The following is a 24400-nucleotide window of genomic DNA, read 5'->3' as shown; positions in this document are numbered from 1 at the left end:
AAATCAAGAAGAAACTAGAGGTGAGTGAGACCCAACTCTGATCTTTTTTATCCCCTAGGTGAAAGAAGGGCAAAGAATGTAGTTGTGGAGAGCAGTAGGGCAGGACTCAGATGCCAATGTGGAAAGACAATAGAAACCTTGTATAAGATGTCCATATCTGTAGTGCATAGAAGGCAGCTCCTTCAGAAGGCAGTATTTAGAGTGCGGGTGGGAGATGGAGTGTCCTCCTTAGCATCTCTCTCTAATGCTCTTGCTTCTCTGGGGATGGTATGTTTTCCTGCTGTTTACAGCATTTATTACTCTCCTGGTAGCTGATTTTCAGCCTTCATCAGATTCCTCAGTGACTCTGGAAGATCACACCTGAGCATCACCTGTCATCTTAGAGATTTTTCTCACATGTTAAGAGTATATAAGTCCCTTCCAGTCCACACCAGCACCGGGGCACCTTCGGCACGGAGTTTGCAGACACCCCCAAGGTCTCCACAGGACCATCCACGGGGTCTTAAGACCTCTGGTGAGTGGAAACAACTTCTGCTACAATCCAATCATGCGGGACCTGAGACTGCATTAATTAGGGAAGCAGAAAATGCGGCCTGACCAGGGTCACAAGTCCCTGCCAGTCCACGCCAGCACCACAGTACCTTGGGCACAGAGTTAGTGGACACCCCCAAGGTCCTCACAGGACTCTCCACAGGATCTTAGGACATCTGGTGAGTGGATCACAACTTCTGCCAGGAGGCAGGTTTGAATACCAGATATCTGGGCACCTTTCCTGCAAGAAGAGAGCTTGCCTACAGAGAGTATTCTGAACACTGAAACTCAGGAGAGAGATAGTCACCCATGTCTGCTGATAGAAGCTAACATAATCACCTGAGGAACAAGCTCTAACCAGAGACAACTATAACAACTAACTCCAGAGATTACCAGATAATGAAAGGCAAACATAAGAATCTTACTAACAGAAACCAAGACCATTCACCATCGTCAGAACACAGCACTCTCTCCCCAGCCAGTTCTGGGCACGCCAACACGCCCGAAAAGATAAACCCGGATTTAAAAGCATATCTCATGATGATGGTAGAGGGCATCAAGAAAGACTTTAATAACTCAATTAAAGAAATACAGGAGAACACTGCTAAACAAAGAGAAGACCTAAAAGAGGAAGCACAAAAATACCTTAAAGAATTGCAGGAAAACACAAATAAACAGGTGATGGAATTGAATAAAACCATCCAGAACCTAAAAAGGGAAGTAGACACAATAAAGAAAACCCAAACTGAGGCAAAGCTGGAGATAGAAACCCTAGGAAAGAAATCTGGAACCATAGATGCTAGCATCAGCAACAGAATACAAGAGATGGAAGAGAGATGTGCAGAAGATTCCATACAGAACATCAGCACAACAATCAAAGGAAATGCAAAATGCAAAAAAAATCCTAACTCAAAATATCCAGGAAATCCAGGACACAATGAGAAGACCAAATCTACAGATAATAGGAGTAGATGAGAATGAAGATTTTCAACTCAAAGGGCCAGCAAATATCTTCAACAAAATTATAGAAGAAAACTTCCCAAACCTAAAGAAAGAGATGCCCATGAACATACAAGAAGCCTACAGAACTCCAAATAGACTGGACCAGAAAAGAAATTCCTCCTGACACACAATCATCAGAATAACAAATGCACTAAATAAAGATAGAATATTAAAAGCAGTAAGGGAAAAAGGTCAAGTAACGTATAAAGGCAAGCCTATCAGAATTACATGAGATTTTTCACCAGAAACTATGAAAGTTAGAAGATCCTGGACAGATGTTATACAGACACTAAGAGAACACAAATGCCGGAGATCAAGGGGATACAAATTGGAAAGGAAGAAGTCAAAATATCACTTTTTGCACATGATATGATCGTATATGTGTGTGTGTGTGTGTGTGAACCTAAAAATTAAACCAGAAAACTCTTAACTTGATAAACAGCTTCAGTAAAATAGCTGGATATAAAATTAACTCAAACAAGTCAAAGGCCTTTCTCTACACAAAGAATAAACAGGCTGAGAAAGAAATTAGGGAAATAACACCCTCCTCAATAGTCACAAATAATGTAAAATACCTTGGCTTGACTCTAACTAAGGAAGTGAAGATCTGTATGATAAGAACTTCAAGTCTCTTAAGAAAGAAATTAAAGAAGATCTCAGAAGATGGAAAGACCTCCCATGCTCATGGATTGGCAGGATTAACATTGTAAAAATGGCTATCTGGCCAAAAGCAATCTATAGATTCAATGCAAGCCCCATCAAAATTCCAACTCAATTATTCAACGAATTAGAAAGAACAATCTGAAAATTCATCTGGAATAACAAAAAACCTAGGATAAGAAAACCCTTCTCAAGGATAAAAGAACCTCTGTTGAAATCACCATGCCTGACCTAAAGCTTTACTACAGAGCAATTATGATAAAAACTGCATGGTACTGGTATAGCAACAGACAAGTAGACCAATGGAATAGAATTGAAGACCCAGAAATGAACCCACACACCTATGGTCACTTGATCTTCCACAAGGGAGCTGAAACCATCCAGTGGACAAAAGACAGCATTTTCAACAAATGGTGCTGGCACAACTCGCGTTTATCATGTAGAAGAATGCAAATTGTTCCTTTCTTATCTCCTTGTACTAAGGTCAAATCTAAGTGGACTAAGGAACTCCACAAAAAACCAGAAACACTGAAACTTTTAGAGAAGAAAGTAGGGCAAAGCCTTGAAGATATGGGTACAGTCTTGTGCTGTAAGATTGAGAATAGACAAATGGGACCTCATAAAACTGCAAAGGTTCTGTAAGGCAAAAGACACTGTCAATAAGACAAAAAGACCACCAACAGATTGGGAAAGGATCTTTACCTATCCTAAATCAGATAGGGGACTAATATCCAATATATAAAGAATTCAAGAAAGTGGACTCCAGAAAAATCAAATAATCCCATTAAAAAATGTGGCTCAGAGCTAAACAAAGAATACTCACCTGAGGAATACCGAATGGCTGAGAAGCACCTGAAAAATTGTTCAGTATCCTCAATCATCAGGGAAATGCAAATCAAAACAACCCTGAGAGTCCATCTCATACTTGTCAGAATGACTAAGATCCAAAATTCAGGTGACAGCAGATGCTGGTGAGGATGTGGAGAAAGAGGAACACTCCTCCATTGTTGGTGGGATTGTAAGCTTGTACAACCACTCTGGAAATCAGTCTGGCAGTTCCTTAGAAAATTGGACATAGTACTACTGGAGGATCCCGCAATACCTCTCCTGGTCCATATACCCAGAAGATGTTCCAACTAGTAAGAAAGAAATATGCTCCACTATGTTCATAGCAGCCTTATTTATAATAGCCAGAAGCAGGAAAGAACCCAGATGCCCCTCAACAGAGGAATGGTTACAAAAAATGTGGTATATTTACACAATGGAGTACTACTCAGCTATTAAAAAGAATGAATTTATGAAATTCCTAGGGAAATGGTTAGACCTGGAGGGCATCATCCTGAGTGAGGTAACACAATCACAAAAGAACTCAAATGATATGTACTCACTGATAAGTGGATATTGGCCTAGAAACTTAGAATACCCAGATATAAGATACAATTTGAGAAACACATGAAACTCAAAAACGAAGACCAAAGTGTGGACACTTTGCGCCTTCTTAGAATTGGGAACAAAACACCCATGGAAGGAGTTACAGAGACAAAGTTTGGAACTGAGACAGAAGGATGGACCATCTAGAGACTGCCATATCCAGGGATCCATCCCATAATCAGCCTCCAAACGCTGACACCATTGCATACACTTGCAAGAGTTTGCTGAAAGGACTCTGATATGGCTGTCTCTTGTGAGACTATGCTGTGGCCTAGCATACACAGAAGTGGATGCTCACAGTCAGCTATTAGATGGATCACAGGGCCCCCAATGGAGGAGCTAGTGAAGGAGCTAAAGGGATCTGCAACCCTATAGGTGAACAACATTATGAACTAACCAGTACCCCGGAGCTCTTGACTCTAGCTGCATATATATCAAAAGATGGCCTAGTTGGCCATCACTGCTAAGAGAGGCCCGTTGGATATGAAAACTTTATATGCCCCAGTACAGGGGAACGGCAAGGCCCAAAAGTGGGAGTTGGTGGTTAGGGGAGTGATGGGGAGGGTATGGGATACTTTTGAGTTAGCATTGGAAATGTAAATGATGAAAATACCTAATAAAATATTTTTTTTTAAAAAAAGAGTATATAATAAAATGTCTTCATACACATAAGGCAGCTATAGCCTTAAGGTTGAAGTTACATGTGCCCATAAGGCTAAGGGCACATTTAACTTCTCATGTATGTATGTCTATTGAACAATACTTAGTGCAGCACTCAAGAACTTAGTCAAGTATTTGCAAATATTATAAATTGAACCAAGTTCCTACCATCAAAAAGATACCACAAAAAACTAGACACCATAGTTTAAATATACATAAAAGTAATGTCTACATCTTCCAATATTGCTAACATATTAGATAATTGATAAGATTATTTAAATCATGTGCTATTTCTATTTTTGTGACATTTGTTATAGGTGTGACTATATATCCTATTCACTACTTACTTTTTATATTTTCTGCATTATGCTGGTGTTTAAAAATGAAAAGCTCTCTTCTATTTTCTTTTCACAAAGAATTTGAGATTAAACTCAAGCACTCAGGGGGCTCAGCTTTCACACTGGAGGCAAGCACAGTTATAGACTGTTTCAAGGACAGATCCTCAGGAGGATAAAATGGGAACAAATTTTTCAGTCTTTTTATTGAAAATAAATTATTTTCTTACATAATTCTCACATAATTGAATACTTGAAGAGCAAGTGGAAGATCGTGGATGTCTGGAAGTTATATGGATTCTAAGACTCTGCTCTTCATTTCTCACACTTAAGCCACAAACACTTGATTGGCTGAGTCTTCTCCACAGCCCCAATGAAAAATGTTGAAAGAACTATCAGGAAAGATACCTGGGATTGTTTGAATAAAATGTCCCCCATAGACCTATAGGGAGCTACACTATTAGGAGGTATATCTTGGAGGTGTTGGTGGCTTTAAGGTCTCAGAAGCTTAAGCCAGGCTTAGTGGCTCATAGTATTCACCTGTTATCTGTGTATCAGGTAGTAGAACTCTCAGCTGCCTTTCCAGCACCATGTCTGCATCCATGCTGCCATGCCTCCTTCCCTGACAATAATGGAATAAACCTCTGAACTGTAAGTCTGCAACAATTAAATGTTTTGCTTTGTAAGAATTGCCATGATCGTGGTCTCACTTTACAGCAATAGAAACCCTAACTAAGCCACCAGCATTGTGACCTCCCCAGTGCAAGGAACAATGTTATTTTACACTATGGACATAGTTCTATTATTATACACAGAAATGTCCAAGTTCCTTGGGGGACAAAAAGAGATTCATAGATAATAATAACATACAATCTTTTCTTATGCTTCCTGGCTATTAATGAATGGGTTAAGATTGGTAAACCAAAGGTAGGCATTTTACATGTCATTTTTGTTTATATTTTTATTGTGATACAAAAAAGATAGCATATACTCCCCTAAATGTGTAGGTTATGGTACAATATTGGTCTCTATAAAAACAATATTATGCAACAGCTGTTTAGAACTTAACCATCTTGCATAGCCAAAGTTTAATGCCAGCTAAATAGCAGCTCCATATCCCCCTTGCTCACAACATCTGGAAAATAAGAATCTTCCTTCTGCTTGTGGAAGATCTCAGACATCACATATAAATAGAATCATGTAACCTCAGCTGTATGATTTACCTATCACAATTTATATAAGCAGATTTGTTCTCATATGCCATGGTGTCCTTTCACGATGGTTATAATATCACATTTTACATTTACTTTATTTAGACACCTGCATTGAGCATTAATCTGTTTCGACATCTTAATATAAATAATATATATCCATGAAGTTTAACATTTTACCCACCCAGCTACTCTGTCTTCTGAATGAGGAGTTTAAACCATTTGCATTTAAAGTAATTGATGAATTACTATTACCATCTCACTGCTTTTCTTTCTGTCTTCTATTTCTGTGTTTCCTTTTTTCCTCTCTTGCTATAATATTATGTGTTGTGTTAATTTTTGTACAGTGATATGTTTTGTCTTTTAGTTTATTGGTTTCGTATAAGGACAGTCTTATTGCAACCTCAAAGATCACATAAAGCATCTTAGATAATGGCTTTGGCCTGGAAATATGGATAACATTGAATAAGAGCACTTGCTGCTCTTGCAGCAGAGTATGGTTGCCTATACATTATAATATGCAATAAAACTACCTATTATCACCTAATATATAATACATAATGTACTCATCAAGGTAAGAGAGGCATGGTTCCACTGTCCTTTCTCCATCCTTTATGTTAGTAGAGTTGTGATTTTAACTTGATTTTTTTTTTTTTTTTTTTTTTGGCAGTATCAAACTCATGACTTCGCATGCTAGGAAAGTTATTTAAACACTGAACTTCATGACTAGTCTAAGTCATTGTTATTGTGTATTCACTAGCATACCTTCAGCATTATAGTTCTTTGTCTTTGTCTTTTGACTTTCAATATTACTTAGAGTGACTGACACTCCAGTGTTCTTTTTCTACATTGTTTTCTATTTGGTTTAACAAGGAGTCTTTTCACAAATTTTCATGAATTTAGGGCTCCCTTACTTAAGGTTTAAGACAATCTTTCAGCATTTCTTATAAAAACGAGTCTGGAAGTGCTGAATTTTCTCAAATTTGGGGTTTTGGGAGGAAAATATTTATGTTTTTCCTTTTGAGTGATTGTTTTCCAAACATTAATCATGTTGGTTTGCAGATTATTTATATCAACAATTTGAATGTATTTCAATATGTGACTGACTATAAATTTTAGGCTTAGAAACCCACTAATAGATTTATGATGTAACCATTTTACATGATAATTCATTGTGCTTATTCTGCTTCTAAACATCTCTAGAGAGTGTTATTAAAGTTCTTTGAGTTCCTATTATGAATGAGGAGTTCACACTGTGACTTTAGTTTCTATTAATTTGCACATACATTTCATTTCTCAGATTTTTTCTCATTTCTTTCATAAATCCCCAATTACTGCCATCACATCTACATACACATGTATAAACACCTGTACACATACACACATATAAGCACACAATTGCACACATGCATACATGCATACACAGGTACATTTGCTCATGTCTCAGAGATAGGAAGTTTGTTCTTAGTCAATAAAAATAACACAAGTGTAATTGCATTCGTTACTCTTCCCACTGCTCTAATCAAATACTGGACAAGAAGCATTTAATGAAAGAGAGATTTCCTTTGGCTCATGGCACATAATGGCATGGAAGGCACAGCAGAGTAAAGGCTAAAATATTCAACAGCTGCTTACATCTAAGTAGCCCTGGAGGCAGGTCTAGGTTATAAGACCTGAATTTTCACTCCAAGCTACATTCTTACAAAAATAACCCACCTCCTAAGTGTTCTGAAACCACCCAATATGGTGCTGCTAGCTGGAGTCCAAGGAAAAAGATCAGTCTCTTGGAGCTATTTACTGTCCCAAACATAACATTTCAAATACTACTCCCAAAAGCATATAGCCACCACATAAACCAAAGTGCATTCCCTATAGTATTTATAATCATGAAACTGTTCAAAAGTTCAAATTTCAAAAGCATTTTCTGAGATTCAAGGCAATTTCTTAATTATGAATCCTTATAAAGAAAAACAAGCTATATATTTCTCATATATAATAATAGCACAGTACAAGTAGTTGCTTTTCAACAATGAATAACAGGGGAAAGCAAAGAAAGCTTCGAACAAAGCGAGGTCAAAAGCCAAGAAAGCAAAACTAAACTCTAAAGCTCCACCTGGCATCCAGGTCTCATGGTAGCACTGTCTGGTTTCCAACTATCTCACATGGAATACTCTTTGATTTTAACCTTTGGTTATACGCAATTTGAACCATCAATATAAATTGAATTTTGTATTTAAAAGATTCTAAACTAAAGAGAAAATACTGATCTCATATCTCCCTACAAAGTTCTGTGTTCAATAATCCATGGCAAATTTTGTCCTTGAAGCACAAAGAAAGATTATTTGTGTCTCATTAATTTTTATGTAAAATTATTCTTTGTTCTTGTGGTTGCTCCCTCACTAAATTAGAAGGGAAATAACTGAGGAAACTTTTATGAGTTTAATTGTCTAGATTTACACATCTACTGCTGGTAATTAAAAATGGATATTATGGATGTCCATGATAAATATTTAGTGAGATTTTTGTTATTTATTGCATTCATTTAGGGCAATGGCAATGTCATTAAGATGAATAAAGGAAGAGAAACAAAGCAAGGCAAAAAAAAAAAGGCTGAGGAGATTATTTTAATTCATCAGAGAAACAAGATTGGCTTCATCACTGACATATAATTTAATTTTCACCAAGTGAACAAAGGCATTATAATATATACAAAACATGCTCTTATCATTAAAAATTACTTAACACATTCAACAATAGCTATTGTTAAACCATAGTAACTTTTATTTCATCCCTTGTATATTAGCTGTCATATTCCTATCACTTGTAGTTATGAAACAGTGTTTCATCCATACATCATAAATGATATTTGTGTCTAAAACATGAATAAACTAAAAAATAAAGAGATGATTTCTAGGGACTAACAATCACAATTTGAACTGTTTATAATACCTTAGATTGAGTGAGAAAGGAAAGATGAACACATTGTAGCACTTGTTCTGAGTCTTGTTAGCGCTTGCCTATCTCCTTAGATGAGCTAAAACAGCATCAAAAAATGCTTCTGTATATTTTGCTAATTGGATGACTTCTGAGAGAACTGAGATTATTTAGTAGGGAGAGAAAAGCATTGATGAAGATGTTAATCACTCAACAGACCCCCCCCCCAAAAGATGGGTGTGTGAAGAACACTGGCAACTGTAGGATTCAATAAGGAAGTTGATTATACAGTAAGATTGAGCAAGAGGATGGAGTATATGCAGATACAGTTGAGTTTTTGGGTGCATTTATTGATATTTTGTTGTTGCATATTTTCTGAGATAGAACATCACTATGCAGTGTGGTCTCTCTTCCCCCACCTGCTTGAACCTGCTTGCTCAAGGGTGGAGTTTCCTGCTCATTCGTTCTGCCACACCCACTGCTGGACCCTGTAGGCTTTGCTGCTTGGAGGCACACACGTGTTCGTCCTGCTACTGGACCCCGAGTTACTTGGCGGGAAATTGGGATCCCTCCCCCTTCCTTTATAACTGAATGTTGGAATTAGTAAAGGTGGGCCTTGAACATGGAATCGTCTTGGCCCCATTCTTTCTCCCGCCCCATCTACCTTCCTCTCTTTTCAGCTCGAACTGCCATTCTCAGTTGAACCATTCACGTTGCGGACTGCGGGCGGGCCGCAACAATGCAGCATAATAATCAGCCATATAAATATTGTTGTTAACATGAATGCTAACTAAACAGAGAATAAAAAAAGATACTATAATAAGCCAAAATAAATAAACAAACAGAGGGGAAAAAAAGCTTGGTAAATGAAATCTGAGATTATTGTTTACTGCTCAACTTCTTACACACAGAGAGACACTATCCCTTGTCTCTGGTTTAACTTTTCACCATTTCTGTTACCCATGTTTCAACGTAGTTTGAAAGCTTTAAATTAAAACTTTAGAGATCAGCAGTCTTTAAGTTTTAAGTTGCAGGGCTTCCCAGGGTTGAATGAAAAAATTCCATATTGTGTCCTTACATCCATCCCTTCTGTTACCTGTTAAAGACTTGGCAATCACATCAGATATCAGAAGGAAGGCAGAGGAAAAATAATGGAGGGAGAAAGGTCAAAATGAAATTTGACCCAAAATCTGATACAATAGGCAAAAGTTTACATCTAAATGGTAAATAAATTTTAAACACATAATTCTATTCTTCAAAAATTATTTTTCTATTAACTAGTTATTTATTTCTATCCCAAATGTTGACTGTTCCCGTTCCCTCCTCATAGAGTTTCTCACACCTCCCAACTCCCCTTCACCTCTAAAATGGTGCCCCCACTGGATATCACCCCTCCCACAGACATCAAATATATACAAGATTAGGCAAATCCTCTACCACTGAAGCCAGACAAAGTAGTCCTCTGCTACATATGTGCTGACAACTTTAGACCAGCCTATATAAACATTTTGGTTGGTGGTAGGTGGAGGTCCAGGTTTCTTGACACTTTTGGTCTTCCTATGGGATTTCCATTCTTCAATTCTTCCCCTAACTCTTCCATAAGGGTCCCTGACATCAGTCCAATGCTTGGCAGTGAGTATAAAAATCTGTCTCAGTCAGCTGCTGGTAGAACTTCTCTGAGAACAGCCATGCTAAGCTCCTGTCTGCAACAGCAACATAGCATATGAATCAGAATGTCTAAGATTAAAAAACTCAGGAGACAGTGTATATTAGCTAGAATGAAGAGAAAGAGGAACACTTCTACATTAATGGTGGGATTACAAAAGGGTGCAACCACTCCAAAAATGAATCTGGGGGTTCCTCAAAAAATTGAAAATTTAATTTTTCAGTTGATCTTTTAGGTATGATGGTAGCCTAGAATCCCCCTTTGAGTAACCAAGATAAGGAGAACAGCAATGTATTTTTAAAAAATTATTGCTTTTAAATTTAGCATACAAGGTAGTAAATATCATAATGCAATTTCTGTTATCTTTAATCCTTATAACCTCCAATCTGTTTTCCTTTCTCATATACTATATATGCTTATTCATGATGATAGAAAAGCAATCTTCATGTCGGAACAACACAAGATGTTTCAGTGCCTATGTGTTTATATGAAATATGATGAATTGCATGCACATTATGAACCAGCTACTGCAGTAAAACAACTGAAGGAGTTCAAATGCTTACAAATTTGAAAGGAAGATGTCAAAGTAGCTCTATCTGCAGATGATTATGTAGTTTACTTTATTTTTCCAAAAATTTTACCAAGAAACTCTGACAGGTCATTCTTTCACCAAAGTATCAGGATACAAAATTAGCCCATAAATATTAGTAGCCTTCCTACATGCAAACAAATAGACAAAGAAAGAAATAATAGAAACAATACCTTACATAATTGTCTCAAAAATTCTTGCAGAAACTCTGACAAACAAGTGAAAAACATGTATAATAAAGTTTAAATGTTGAAAATAGAAAATGAAGAATATATCAAAAAATGAAAAAGATCTCCCATGTTCATATATTAGTAGGATTAGTGGCACTGATATAGTAAAAATGGACATTCTACCAAAATCAATATACAAATCCTGTAAAATAACCATAAAAATTCCTATTAAAAATCCTCACCGTTCCTGAAAGGACAATGTTCAGATTCATACAGAAACCCAACGTACCAGATAGCTAAATCAGTCCTGAATAACAAAAGAACTGCTTGGGGTATCATCATCTCATGTCTCAAATTTTATTATAGAGGTATGCTAAGAAAACACACACACATCATATTGGCACAAAACAAGACAAGTTGAAAAATGGAATTAAATGAATAACACAATAAGTCCACAAAACTAGGCAATCTGATTTTTGATAAAGAAGGGAGAAATGCACATTGGTCCAATAACAACATTTTCAACAAATTCTGCTGTACAAACTGGAAGTCTGCATGTAGTAGAATACAATTCGGTCAATGCATAAAACTCAAGTCCAAATGGATCAAAGATCTCATCACAAAACCAGACAAACTAAAAGTAATAGAAGAGAAAGTAGGGGAATAGACTTGACTTCATTGGCACTAGAAAAGACCTTCTGAACAGAACATTGACAGTGTACACTACGATCAATAATTAATAAATGGGACCTCATCAAACTAAAAGCTTCTCTATGGGAAAGGGCACCATCATTCAGAAAAATTGTTAGGCTTCAAAATGGAAAATTATTTTTTCACCAACTACATACCCAATGTTTGGCTATTATATGAACTATAGAAAGAACTAAAACCCAAATCAAGAAAAAAATTGTTCTAAGCAAATGGTCCCAAGAAACAAGGTGAAGTAGCCATTCTAATATCTGGTAAAATTGACTTTCAACAAAAAGTCATCAAAAAAGACAAGGAAGGACACTTATTCTGATCAAAGGAAAAGGCTACCAAGAAGAAGTCTCATTCCTGAACATCTATGCTCCAAATGCAAGGTCACCCACATTCATAATGGAAACTTTACTAAACCTAAAAGCACACATTGGACCCCACACAATAATTGTGGGAACTTAAACCCCCACTCTCATCAATGGACAGATCAGGGAAACTAAACTAAACAGATACACAGTGAAACTAACAGAAGATGTGAACCAAATGGATTTAACAGATATCTGTAGAACATTTTATCGTAAATCAAAAGAATATGCCTTCTTCTTAGCACTTCATGGTACCTTCTCCAAAACTGGACATATAATCAGTCACAAAACAGGCTTCAACAGACTCAAGAAGATTGAAATAATTCCATGCATCCTATAAGATGACTATAGATTAAGGTTGGTCCTCAATGGCAACAAAAACAACAGAAAGCCCACATAGACATGGAAGCTGAACAACACTCTACTCAATGATAACTTGGTCAAGGAAGAAATAAAGAAAGAAATTAAAGACTTTTTAGGGTTTAATGAAAATGAAGCCATAACATACCCAAACTTATGGGACACAATGAAAACATTCCTAAGAGGAAAACTCAAAGCTCTGAGTGCCTCCAAAAAAGAAACTGGAGAGAGCATACATTAGCAGCTTAAGAGCACATCTGAAAGTTCTAGAAAAAAAGAAGCCAATACACTCAAGAGGAGTAGAGGGCAGGAAATAATCAAACTCAGGGCTGAAACCAACCAAGTGGAAACAAAAAGAACTATACAAAGAATCAACCAAACCAGGAGCTGGTTCTTTGAGAGAATCATCAAGATAGATAAGCCCATGCCAAACTAACCGGAAGGCATAGAGACAGTATGCAAATTAATAAAATCAGTAATGAGAAAGGAGATATAACAATACAAATGGAGAAATTAAAAAATTCATCAGATCCTTCTACAATAGCCTATACTCAACACAATGGAAAATCTGGATGAAATCAACAATTTTCTAGAGAGATTCCAAATACCAAAATTAAATCAGGATCAGAGAAGCCATCTAAACCGTCCCATGAACCCTAAAGCAATAGAAGCACACACTAAAAGTCTCCAAATAAAAAAAAAAAAAAAAAAACCCAGGAACAGATGGTTTTAGTGAAGAGTTCTATCATACCTTCAAAGAACACTTAATACCAATACTATTCAAACTATTCAACAAAATAGAAGCAAAAGGAACATTACACAATTCATTCTATGAGTCCAAAATTACAGTGATACCAAAACCACAAAAGACCCAACAAAGAAAGACAACTTCAGATCGATTTCCCTTATGAGTATCAATGCAAAAATACTCAATAAAATTCTTGCCAACCTGTGAGAAACTTTAAGCAATCCCACTGAAACCAGGGAGTAGACAAGGCTTCCCACTTTCTCCCTACCTATTCAACATTGTATTTGAAGACCTAGCCAGAGCAATTCGACAACAAAAGGAGATCAAAGGGATACAAATTGGAAAGGAAAAAGTCAAAATATCACTTTTTGGAGATGATAGAATAGTATATATAAGTGACCCTAAAAATTCAACCAGAGAACTCCTAAACCTGATAAAGAGGTTCAGTGAAGTAGCTGGATACAAAATTAACTCAAACAAGGCAATGGTGTTTCTCTACACAAAGAATAAACAGGCTGAGAAAGAAGTTAGGGAAACAACACCCTGCACAATAGTCACAAATAATATAAAATACATTGGTGTGACTCTAACTAAGGAAGTAAAAGATCTGTATGATAAGATTCAAGTCTCTGAAGAAAGAAATTAGAGAAGATCTAAGAAGATGGAAAGATCTCCCATGCTCAGGGATTGGCAGGATCAATATAGTAAAAATGGCTAATTTGCCAAAAGCAATCTACAGATTCAATGCAATCCCCATCAAAATTCCAACTCAATTCTTCAATGAATTACAAAGAGCAATCTGCAAATTCATCTGGAATAACAAAAAACCTAGGATGGCAAAAATTCTTCTCAAGGATGAAAGAACCTCTGTTGAAAACACCATGCCTGATCTAAAGCTGTACTACAGAGCAATTGTGATAAAAACTGTATGGCACTGGTATATTGAAAAACAAGTAGATCAATGGAATAGAATTGAAGACCCAGAAATGAACCTACACACCTATGGTCACTTGGTCTTTGACAAGGGAGCTAAAATCATCCAGTGGAAAAAGAGACAGCATTTTCAACAAATGGTGCTGGCACAACTGGCAGTTATCATGTAGAAGAATGTGAATTGATCCATTCATATCTCCTTGTACTAAGGTCAAATCTAAGTGTATCAAGGATCTCCAGAAAAACAAACAAACAAACAAACAAAAAAAAAAACAGAGACAGTGAAACGTATAAAGGAGAAAGTGGGGGAAAAGCCTCTAAGATATGGGCACAGGGGAAAAAAATTCTGAATAGAACAGCAATGGCTTGTGCTGTAAAATTGAGAATCGACAAATGGGACCTCATAAAATTGCAAAGCTTCTGTAAGGCAAAAGACACTGTCAATAAGACAAAAAGGCCACCAACAGATTGTAAAAGGATCTTTACCTATCTTAAATCAGATATGTGACTAATATCCTATATATATATATATATATATATATATATATATATATATATATATATACACACACATAAAGAACTCAAGAAGGTGGACTCCAGAAAAATCAAATAACCCCATTAAAAATGGGGCTCAGAGCTAAACAAAGAATTCTCATCTAAGACAAATGGCTGAGAAGCACCTGAAAAAATGTTCAGCATCCTTAATCATCAGGGGAATGCAAATCAAAACAACCCTGAGATTCACCTCATTCCACTCAGAATGTCTAATAACAAAAATTTAGGTGACAGCAGATGCTGGCAAGGATGTGGAGAAAGCGGAACACTGCTCCATTGCTGGTGGGTTTGCCAGCTTGTACAACCACTCTGGAAATCAGTCTGGTAGTTCCTCAGAAAATTGGACATAGTACTACTGGAGGACCCCGCAATACCTCTCCTGGTCCATATACACAGAAGATGTTCCAACTAGTAAGAAAGAAATATGCTCCACTATGTTCATAGCAGCCTTATTTATAATAGCCAGAAGCAGGAAAGAACCCAGATGCCCCTCAACAGAGGAATGGTTACAAAAAATGTGGTATATTTACACAATGGAGTACTACTCAGCTATTAAAAAGAATGAATTTATGAAAATCCTAGGTAAATGGTTAGACCTGGAGGGCATCATTCTGAGTGAGGTAACACAATCACAAAAGAACTCAAATGATATGTACTCACTGATAAGTGGATATTGGCCCAGAAACAGAATACCCAGATATAAGATACAATTTGAGAAACACATGAAACTCAAAAACGAAGACCAAAGTGTGGACACTTTGCGCCTTCTTGGAATTGGGAACAAAACACCCATGGAAGGAGTTACAGAGATGAAAAGATAGACGATCTAGTGACTGCCATACCCGGGGATATATCCCATAATCAGCCTCCAAACGCTGACACCATTGCATACACTAGCAACATTTCGCTGAAAGGACCCTGATATAGCTGTCTCTTTTGAGGCTATGCCAGAGCCTTACAAACACAGAAGTGGATGCTTATAGTCAGCTATTGGATGGAATACATGGCCCCCAATGGAGGTGCTAGAGAATGTACCCAAGGAGCTAAAGGGATCTGCAGCCCTATAGTTGGAACAACAATATGAACTAACCAGTACCCCCAGAGCTCATGTCTCTAGCTGCATATGTATCAGAAGATGGCCTAGTAGGACATCAGTGGAAAGAGAAGCCCATTGGTCTTGCAAACTTTATATGCCTATGTACAGAGGAACACCAGGGCCAAGAAGTGGGAGTGGGGTGGGGGGAATAGTGGGAGGGCTGGCATGGGGAACTTTTGGGATAGCATTGGTAATGTAAATGAAGAAAATACCTAATTTAAAAAAAGGAAAGAAAAACAAAAACAACAACAACAAAATTCTTGCCAACCGAATCCAAAAGCACATCAAAGTGATCATTCAACTTAATAAAGTAGGCTTCGTTCCAGGGATGCAGGAATGGTTCAATATAAATAAATCCATCAATGTAGTTCACTACATAAACAAACTCAAAGAAAAAAAAAAAGAAAAAACTAACACATTATCTTTTCATCAGATGCTGAAAAACATTTGACAAAATTCAACTTCCCTTTATGTTGAAAGTCTTGGAAAGATCAAAATTCAAGGCTCATTCCTAAACATAGCTCCAGATACACTGAAACTGATAGAAAAGAAACTGGGAAGAAGCCTCGTGCACGTGTTCACAGGAAAAAATTCCTGAGCAGTACAACAATAGCTTATGCTCTAAGATCAAGAATTGGCAAATTGGACATCATAAAATTACAAAGCTTCTGGTAAGGCAAAGGACACTGTCAATAGAACAAAAAGCGACCAACAAATTGGATAAAATATCTTTACTAACCCTACATCCAATATAGGGCTTATATCCAATATATACAAAGAACTCAAGAAGTTAGACTCCAGAGAAACAAATAACCCTATTAAAAACTGTTGTACAGAGATAACAAAGAATTTTCAACTAAGGAATATTAAATGACTGTGAAGCACCTAAATAAATGTTCAACATCTTTAGTCATCAGGGAAATGCAAATCAAAACAACCCTTAGTTTCCACCTCTTACCAGTCAGAATGGCTAAGAACAAAAACTAAGGTGACAGCAGATGCTGGTGAAGATGTGGAGAAAGAGGAATACTCCTCCATTTCTGGTGGGATTACAAGCTGGAACAACCACTCTGGAAATCGCAGTTCCTCAGAAGACTGGACATAGTACTGCCTGAGGACCCAGCCATACCATTCCTGAGTATATACCCAAAAGATGGTCCAACATGTAATAAGGACACATGCTCCACTATGTTCATAGAAGCCTTATTTATAATAGCCAGAAGCTGGAAAGAACCCAGATGTCCCTCAACAGAGGAATGGATACAGAAAATGTAATACATTTATACAATGGAGAACTACTCAGCTATTAAAAATAGAGAATTAATGAAATGCTTAGGCAAATGGATGGAACTAGAAAATATCATCCTGAGTGAGGTAACCGAATGAAAAAAGAACACAAATGATATGCACTCACTGATAAGTAGAGATTTGCCCAGAAACTTAGAATACCCAAGATACTATTTGCAAAACACATGAAACTGAAGAAGAATGAAGACCAAAGTGTGAGCACTTTGCCCCTTCTTAGAATAGGGAAGAAAACACCCATGGAAGGAGTTGCAGAGACAAAGTTCAGAACTGAGATTAAAGGATGGACCATCCAGAGACTGCCTAACCTGGGGATCTATCCCATAATCAGCTGCAAAATGCAGACATTATTGTGGATGCCAACAAGTGCTTGCTGAAAGGTGCCTGATACAGCTATCTCCTGAGAGGCTCTATTAGTGCCTGTCAAATTCAGAGGTGGATCTTCTTAGCCAACTATTGTACTGAGCACAAGGTCCCCAGTGGAGGAGCTAAAGAAAGGACCCAAGGAGCTGAAGGGGTATCCCGTCCCTCGGGATTCAGTTATTCGTGGGTGCAAGGGGGACCACAAACCTGGAAGAAAATGGGAGGAAGGGAAGGAGAAGCAGAGACCAAGAAGAGTGCCTATCAAGTTCTCCATTTATTATGCTGAGGTGCCTTGTTTTAAAGCATACATCCCGGGGGAATAGGGAGGGTTTGAGGGGGAATTTTACAAAGAACAAAGAAGCAGGCATCTGCTGACATGAGGGCCAAAGTCAGGCTCTAGGCAGCAGGCACTCTGCATCTTATCTCTGAAACATAGATCCTCCTTAACAGCTTTGGGGTGTCAGACCGGGCTCAGGGGTAACTCATGTCCTTGGAAGTCATGAGAGTCAGGAAGAGATAGGGAGGAGGAGACTATAATTCAGCTTTTACAGCCTCAGGTGCCAGGAAGGGAACAGGGAAGAGGCAGTGATAACCAGCTCCTAGCATGAGGCCATTTGGCCTGTCAGGGTGGGAGATTGTGAAGGGCTCACTTTCTCACGGGATGGTCTCTGACAAAGGGGCTTGCAGCCCCATAGGAGAAACAACAAAATGAACCAACTGCTACCCCCAGAGATCCCGGGGAGTAAACTACCAACCAAAGAGTACACATGGAGGGACCCATGGCTCCAGCCTTATGTGAAGCAGAGAATGGCCTTATTGGACATCCATGGGAGAAGAGGCCCTTTATCCTGAGAAGGCTTAATGCCACAATGGAGGGGAATGCCAGGACAGGGAAGTGGGAGTAGGTGGGTTGGTGAGCAGGGGGAAGAGGAATGTGAAAGGGAGTTTTCAGAGAGGAAACCAGGAAAGGGGATAACATTTCTAATGTAAATAAAGAAAATATTTAAAAAAAAAGAAAACAATTGGGGTAGATCAAGTTCCAACTTCCTGAGGAGTGTTACAGGTATAATACTCCTGGGGCATACACCCTTTTTGTCCTGCTAAAGAGGCACTGGCTCAACCATCTTCATTACTAGTCTACTCCTAATATCCAGACATTGAAAACAACTTGTATGCCCATATATGGATAAATAGGGGGAAAAAAACCTGTGGTACATCTACACATTGAAATATTATACCACTGGTATTAAAAAATAATGAAATTTTCAGATAAATGGATGAAACTAGAAAAATAATCTTAACTGAGATAACACAGACAAATATGGTATAAATTCACTTATATGTGGATATTAGCAGTTAAACCAAAGATACGCAAGCTATAACCTGTAAAACTGTACAAGTTAGATGTATAGAACAAGGGATTAGAGGGACCATATTAGGAGACAAATGTTCCTTACAGGGAGAGAATAAATAGGTAACTATGGATAGATGAGGATTGGATGTACTTGAATGCACTAGCAAATAAGTGGGGGAGAAGGAAGTACAGGATAAGGAAAAAATACAGCTAAAGCTAAGGGCTGTTTAAGGGGCTATATGGAAACATGATATGTAAAAATTTCCCAAACTTCAAACATATATTAAAGGGATCTTTATGAAATCACGAAATAACAGGAAAGACATCTCTCATCTCCAAATGGAGTTTCAGTATTAGGAATGGGTTGTTGGACAGGAGGGTCCAATGGTAAGGAAACATAGTCTAAGAATATTATTCTAGGAAAATTCTGAGTGCTTGTGGAAAATAAAACAAACATTTTGTGACCTCTGTTTCTTCAAAACGTACATTTATTCTTGGACTGTGTTTTCATGGTCCTCTCGGGTATAGGAGAGAATAGGAGTAAATTTACTGAAGCTTTTGTTATTCATATGTCTCTATAGAAAAATTTATTTTTGCCATGTGTGGCTTGTTCTTGTGATTGAACATTTTACTCTGGTGATAGTTCTTAACCTTCAAAGTATCAGTTGCCTGATGTTCAGAATAAAGATGGCTTTAGCATAATACTTTAATTCACCTAGTTTTTAGCCTCACTCTCGAAGGTTCGTGCTGCTAATTGGAGCTGTAAATATCATGGAAACCCCCCAAACAACCCAGGTTGTTGCAAAGGCTGTCACCAATTGACAGCAAAGCTCTAATGCCAAACACAGTAATCTATACAACTCATAAACATGCACAGATGTGTCCAGCAGAGCCTACATACAGTGTTCACCCATATTGGCTAGTGTTCTTGGTACAAGCAGGTACTCTGCAAGCCACCAAAGAGTAAATGTGACATCAACCCAACTACAAACCCTTAGTTCTACAATTCTATACTGCCAGCTAGGTGTGATAATGTAGTAGTGGAGCAGACTATGGGAATAATCAACCAAGAGCTAATTTATTTAAGTCCCTCTCCAAGAGATGGAAGCCACTATCACACAGTAACACTTGTGTGATTGAAAACTTGAAACTAAGATGGGCAGTGATGGCACACACTTTTAATCCCAGAATTTGAGAGGTAGAGGCAGGCAGATTTCTGAATTTGAGGCCAGCCTGGTCTACAGAGTGAGTTCCAGGACAGCCAAGGCTACACAGAGAAACCCTGTATCAAAAAAAAAAAACCCACAAAAACAAAAACAAACAAACAAACAAAAAAACTTGAAACTAGATAGGCCATAGATGTAGGGGAATATCAAATACTAGGGTTTTTTTTAAAGAATATAGCAATAAATGACTCCCAATGACATTCTGCTATACTCATTGATGAGTGCCTTGCTCAACCATCATCAAAAAGGCTCCCTCATATAGCACATGAAAACAAATACAAAAACCAAGAGTCAGACAATGTACAGAGAGTGAGTAATCTTGTAATGCTTATCCCCAATAATGTCTTTATCAAATCCCTCCCTCCAGGTCTCAGGGAAACCAGAGGAAGAAGGATAAAGCATCTAAGGATCAGAGGGAAGAGTAGACACCAAGGAAACAGTTTTCTAAACACTGCAGGGCAAAAGCACATAAGAATTCAAAGCACATGAACAGGGCCATGATGTGTCTGCACCAGATATGGTCCTAGAGCTGAAAGCAGAAATAGATATATGTGATGGTTTGTATATCCTTGGACCAGGGAGTGGCACCATCTGAAAGTGTGGCCTTGTTGGAATAGGTGTGACCTGGTTGGAATGGGTGTGTCACTGTGGGTGTGGGTATAAGATCCTCACCCTAGTTGCCTAGAAGTCAGTCTTCCACTAGCAGCCTTTGGATAAAGACATAGAACTCTCAGCTCCTCCTGTGTCATGCCTGCCTGGATACTGCCATGCTCCCATCTTGATGATAATGGACTAAACCTCTGAACCTGTAAGCCAGCCCCAATTAAATGTTGTTTTTTATAAGACTTGCCTTGATCATGGTGTCCGTTCACAGCAGTAAAACCCTAACTAATACAATATATGACTCTATCCCAAATGCCGAAGCCGTCCCCAGTTGATAACAATTTGCAAATGAAAATCTCACTGGGGAAAAATTACTCTGAATGTAGAGGATCAAATGGAAAACAGAAAATGAACTCAATTGCATCATTGAAAGTTCCTTGCCTCCTAATTTCATATCTGGGCTTTTATTTGATTTTATTCAATATTATTTTGTTTTTATTTTTACTGTTTTCCCCTTTACCCTAACGGGTTTGTGTATATATTATGGCTTCCAATTTTAAATGTAATTCCTAAATGAGCAAACAAGTCTGTCTCTGCATTTACATCTGTTTCTTGAGCCTTTTCTTAGGTTCTTTGCTTCTCATTGTTTCTATTCCAGTTTGTTTTTGTTTTATCTTATTATATTTTACTTTATCACTATCCTTTAGGTGACTATTTTCTGTGGAGGGACAGCAAGAGGGTGAATGGACAGAAATGAAAGTGGAGAAGAACTGAGGGAAGTAGGGAAAGAGACTTTAATTATAATATATTCTATAAAACTTTATTTTTAATCAAAGAAAAATGTTTTAAAGAAATAGACCCAAAATATTTAATGTATTCTAAAAGTTATTTAGAATTCTATATAATTCTATAATCATATTATAATAACTTGAGTAAGTAGTTCACAAAACTCATATTTATGAGCTATTGGGAGCATTGTTAAATTAATAGATAACAAATAACATTTCTTTCACAAATCAGATGAAATTTAATCCAAATTTGGAAGAGGCACAAAGAATCTCTGAAGAAAATTTTTCAATGGAATAAAATTGCTTTAACATAAAGATCAAGAGAACATATGAAAAGAAGCCAGATAAAATAATACCTTAAAAGAGATACAGGAAGAAGAGAAAATAAAAGGCTTAATCCAAAGTCAGATACAGTGATGCAAAACTTTAAAAGCTAAAAGAAAAACATCTCTCCAGCTATAATTCTATGCCTAGCAAAATTATTTTTTTCCAAACAAGTGAAATCTATCTTTTATTTTCAAATGGTAAGCTATTAGATGCCTCTTTGTGATTCCGAACCCCACACTTCAACCCTCCACAGAGGAGTATTGGTAATTGGGAAAATCTGGGAGAGGGAGAGATCATGCCCAGGGAAGACCAAGGAAATTGGCTGTCCAATTCAATAGTCAGATCTGAAAGCATATGCATACAAGAAAATTGCATGATTCAAATATTACATTTTGGAATGACTTTATATACACATGCACTTATGTGTGCAATAATGATTATGAGGAACGAAATCATGAATTTGAATGAGACAAAGGGGGAAATATGGAGGTCTTGAAGGGAAGAAAGCAAAGAAAAATGTTGTAAATATATTACAATCTTAAAAATTAAATAAAGAATGAATGCAGTATCTTCCAAAGAGATAATCACTTCAGAATTTCATGAGAGCAGTAATAGGATACTTGAAATATTCACAGGACAGGGTAAAAAGAAAGACGGCAAGCCGAAAATAGTTCACAGCTTACAAAGCCAAGTGTGGTCAGCAAATGCTTATAGAAAGGAGCTTTTAAAGTGAAGACTTCTTTGGTGAGGATTAAACGTGTCTACTGCATGATCAACACCAGCTTTAACCAAAAAATAGACAACCCTACAAGCCAATTGATTTTCCACTGTGATTATGATTGGTATCTTCCAAGATTCAGAATCCCAGAAAAAGATTGTTCCAACATTTGATCTTGCTTTCAAATCTCTTGTTTTGTCCTTGTACTTCATTTTCTTGTTAAACTTTTTGTAGTAACTTTACATCATGTTTCTTTTTAATTAATATTTTTAAAATTTTTTGATCTTCTTAATATGTTCATCTAATTTTATTTGTACATCTATTTTCATAACTCAGTAGTATTTACTTCTCTTTTTCTTTTATACTTTTTAAACTTCTTTGCCCTATTCTTTATTTTATTGTATACCTTTGTGATATCTTTATTTGAGAACTGAATACATTAGTAAAATAATATTTCCACCATTTCCAACATTCCTTTCATGTTTTCCCAAAATTTCCTCCTCAAACTTGAAACTTAAGTAAGGAAATTATCATTTGCCACAAAAAGAGAAATATTGGATGAATTAAAAAATGTTTAAAAACTACAGTTCCAAGTGGCCACATTACACTATAATTTTTCATATCAAAGCATCTGTATGAAAAACGAAGAACGCATGCATTAACATGGCCACCAAGAGCTCTGGGAAATAATCAATAGACTAAGCTCAAGAACCCAGAGGATAGAAGAAGGAATGAGACAAGAAAAATAAAAAGAAAAGGAAAAAGAAAAAAGGAAAAAGAGAAGATGGAGGAGGAGGAAGAGGAGAAGGAAGAAGAGAAGGAAAGGAAAGAAAAAAACATGTATTCAATGAAAACAGCAGAAAAATAAGTGAAATAGATGATTAAGACAAATGAGGCATTGGGAATTCTAAAAAAGACAGTGCCAGAAAATAAATTTCTTACAAAGTATTATAGTTAAAACATCAAATTTTCAAACCAAAGAAAACATCTGGAAATTGTAAGGAGAAAATGCCTATTCAATTATTTATTTATTTTTTAGTTGTTGTTTTTATTTTTTTGTTTTGTTTTGGTTTGGTTTTTTGTTTTGTTTTGTTTTTTGTTTTTGTTTTTTGGGGTTTTTTGTTTGTTTTTTTTGTTTGTTTGTTTGTTTGTTTTTTTGAGACAGGGTTTCTCTGTATAGCCCTGGCTGTCCTGGAACTCACTTTGTAGACCAGGCTAGCCTCTACCTCAGAAATCTGCCTGCCTCTGCCTCCCTAGTGCTGGGATTATAGGCGTGTGCCACCATACCCGGCTTCATTTACTTTTTATTTTATTTTTTATAGCAAATACCTCAGTGTAGGAACAGATCTTTCATCAAAAGCTAAGAAGCATGAAATGACATAGTCAGGCTTGGAACCTTACAAGGAAGCAACTGGTCAACCAAAGTTGTTACAACCAATAAAACTATGTTAAAATTTATGGAAAGATAAGAACAAACCAAGACTAATATGAACTAGGATAGCAAATGATTAACAAGGAGTTGGTGGTACTTAAAGAAATGCTATGCAAAACAAAAAAAGCAGGTTGTCACAAACATAACACCAAAAGAAAGAACAAATTCTGTGAGAGGAACAGATAATCAAAGGCAATCTAGGAAGGTCCCCATCATGTTGTGTACAGTAAACCAGCAATACCCAAGTAACAGAAGGAAGGAGGGAGAACAAGCAGCAATCCAACAATTAATAATCAAAAATGATAAGGATTGCCAAATATATCTCAATAAAAGGCTAAT

Source organism: Mus caroli, unplaced genomic scaffold (assembly GCF_978045245.1).
Source record: "Mus caroli unplaced genomic scaffold, Mus_caroli_1 scaffold_3, whole genome shotgun sequence".
NCBI classification, from domain to species: domain Eukaryota; kingdom Metazoa; phylum Chordata; class Mammalia; order Rodentia; family Muridae; genus Mus; species Mus caroli.
This window is presented reverse-complemented; position numbering follows the sequence as displayed.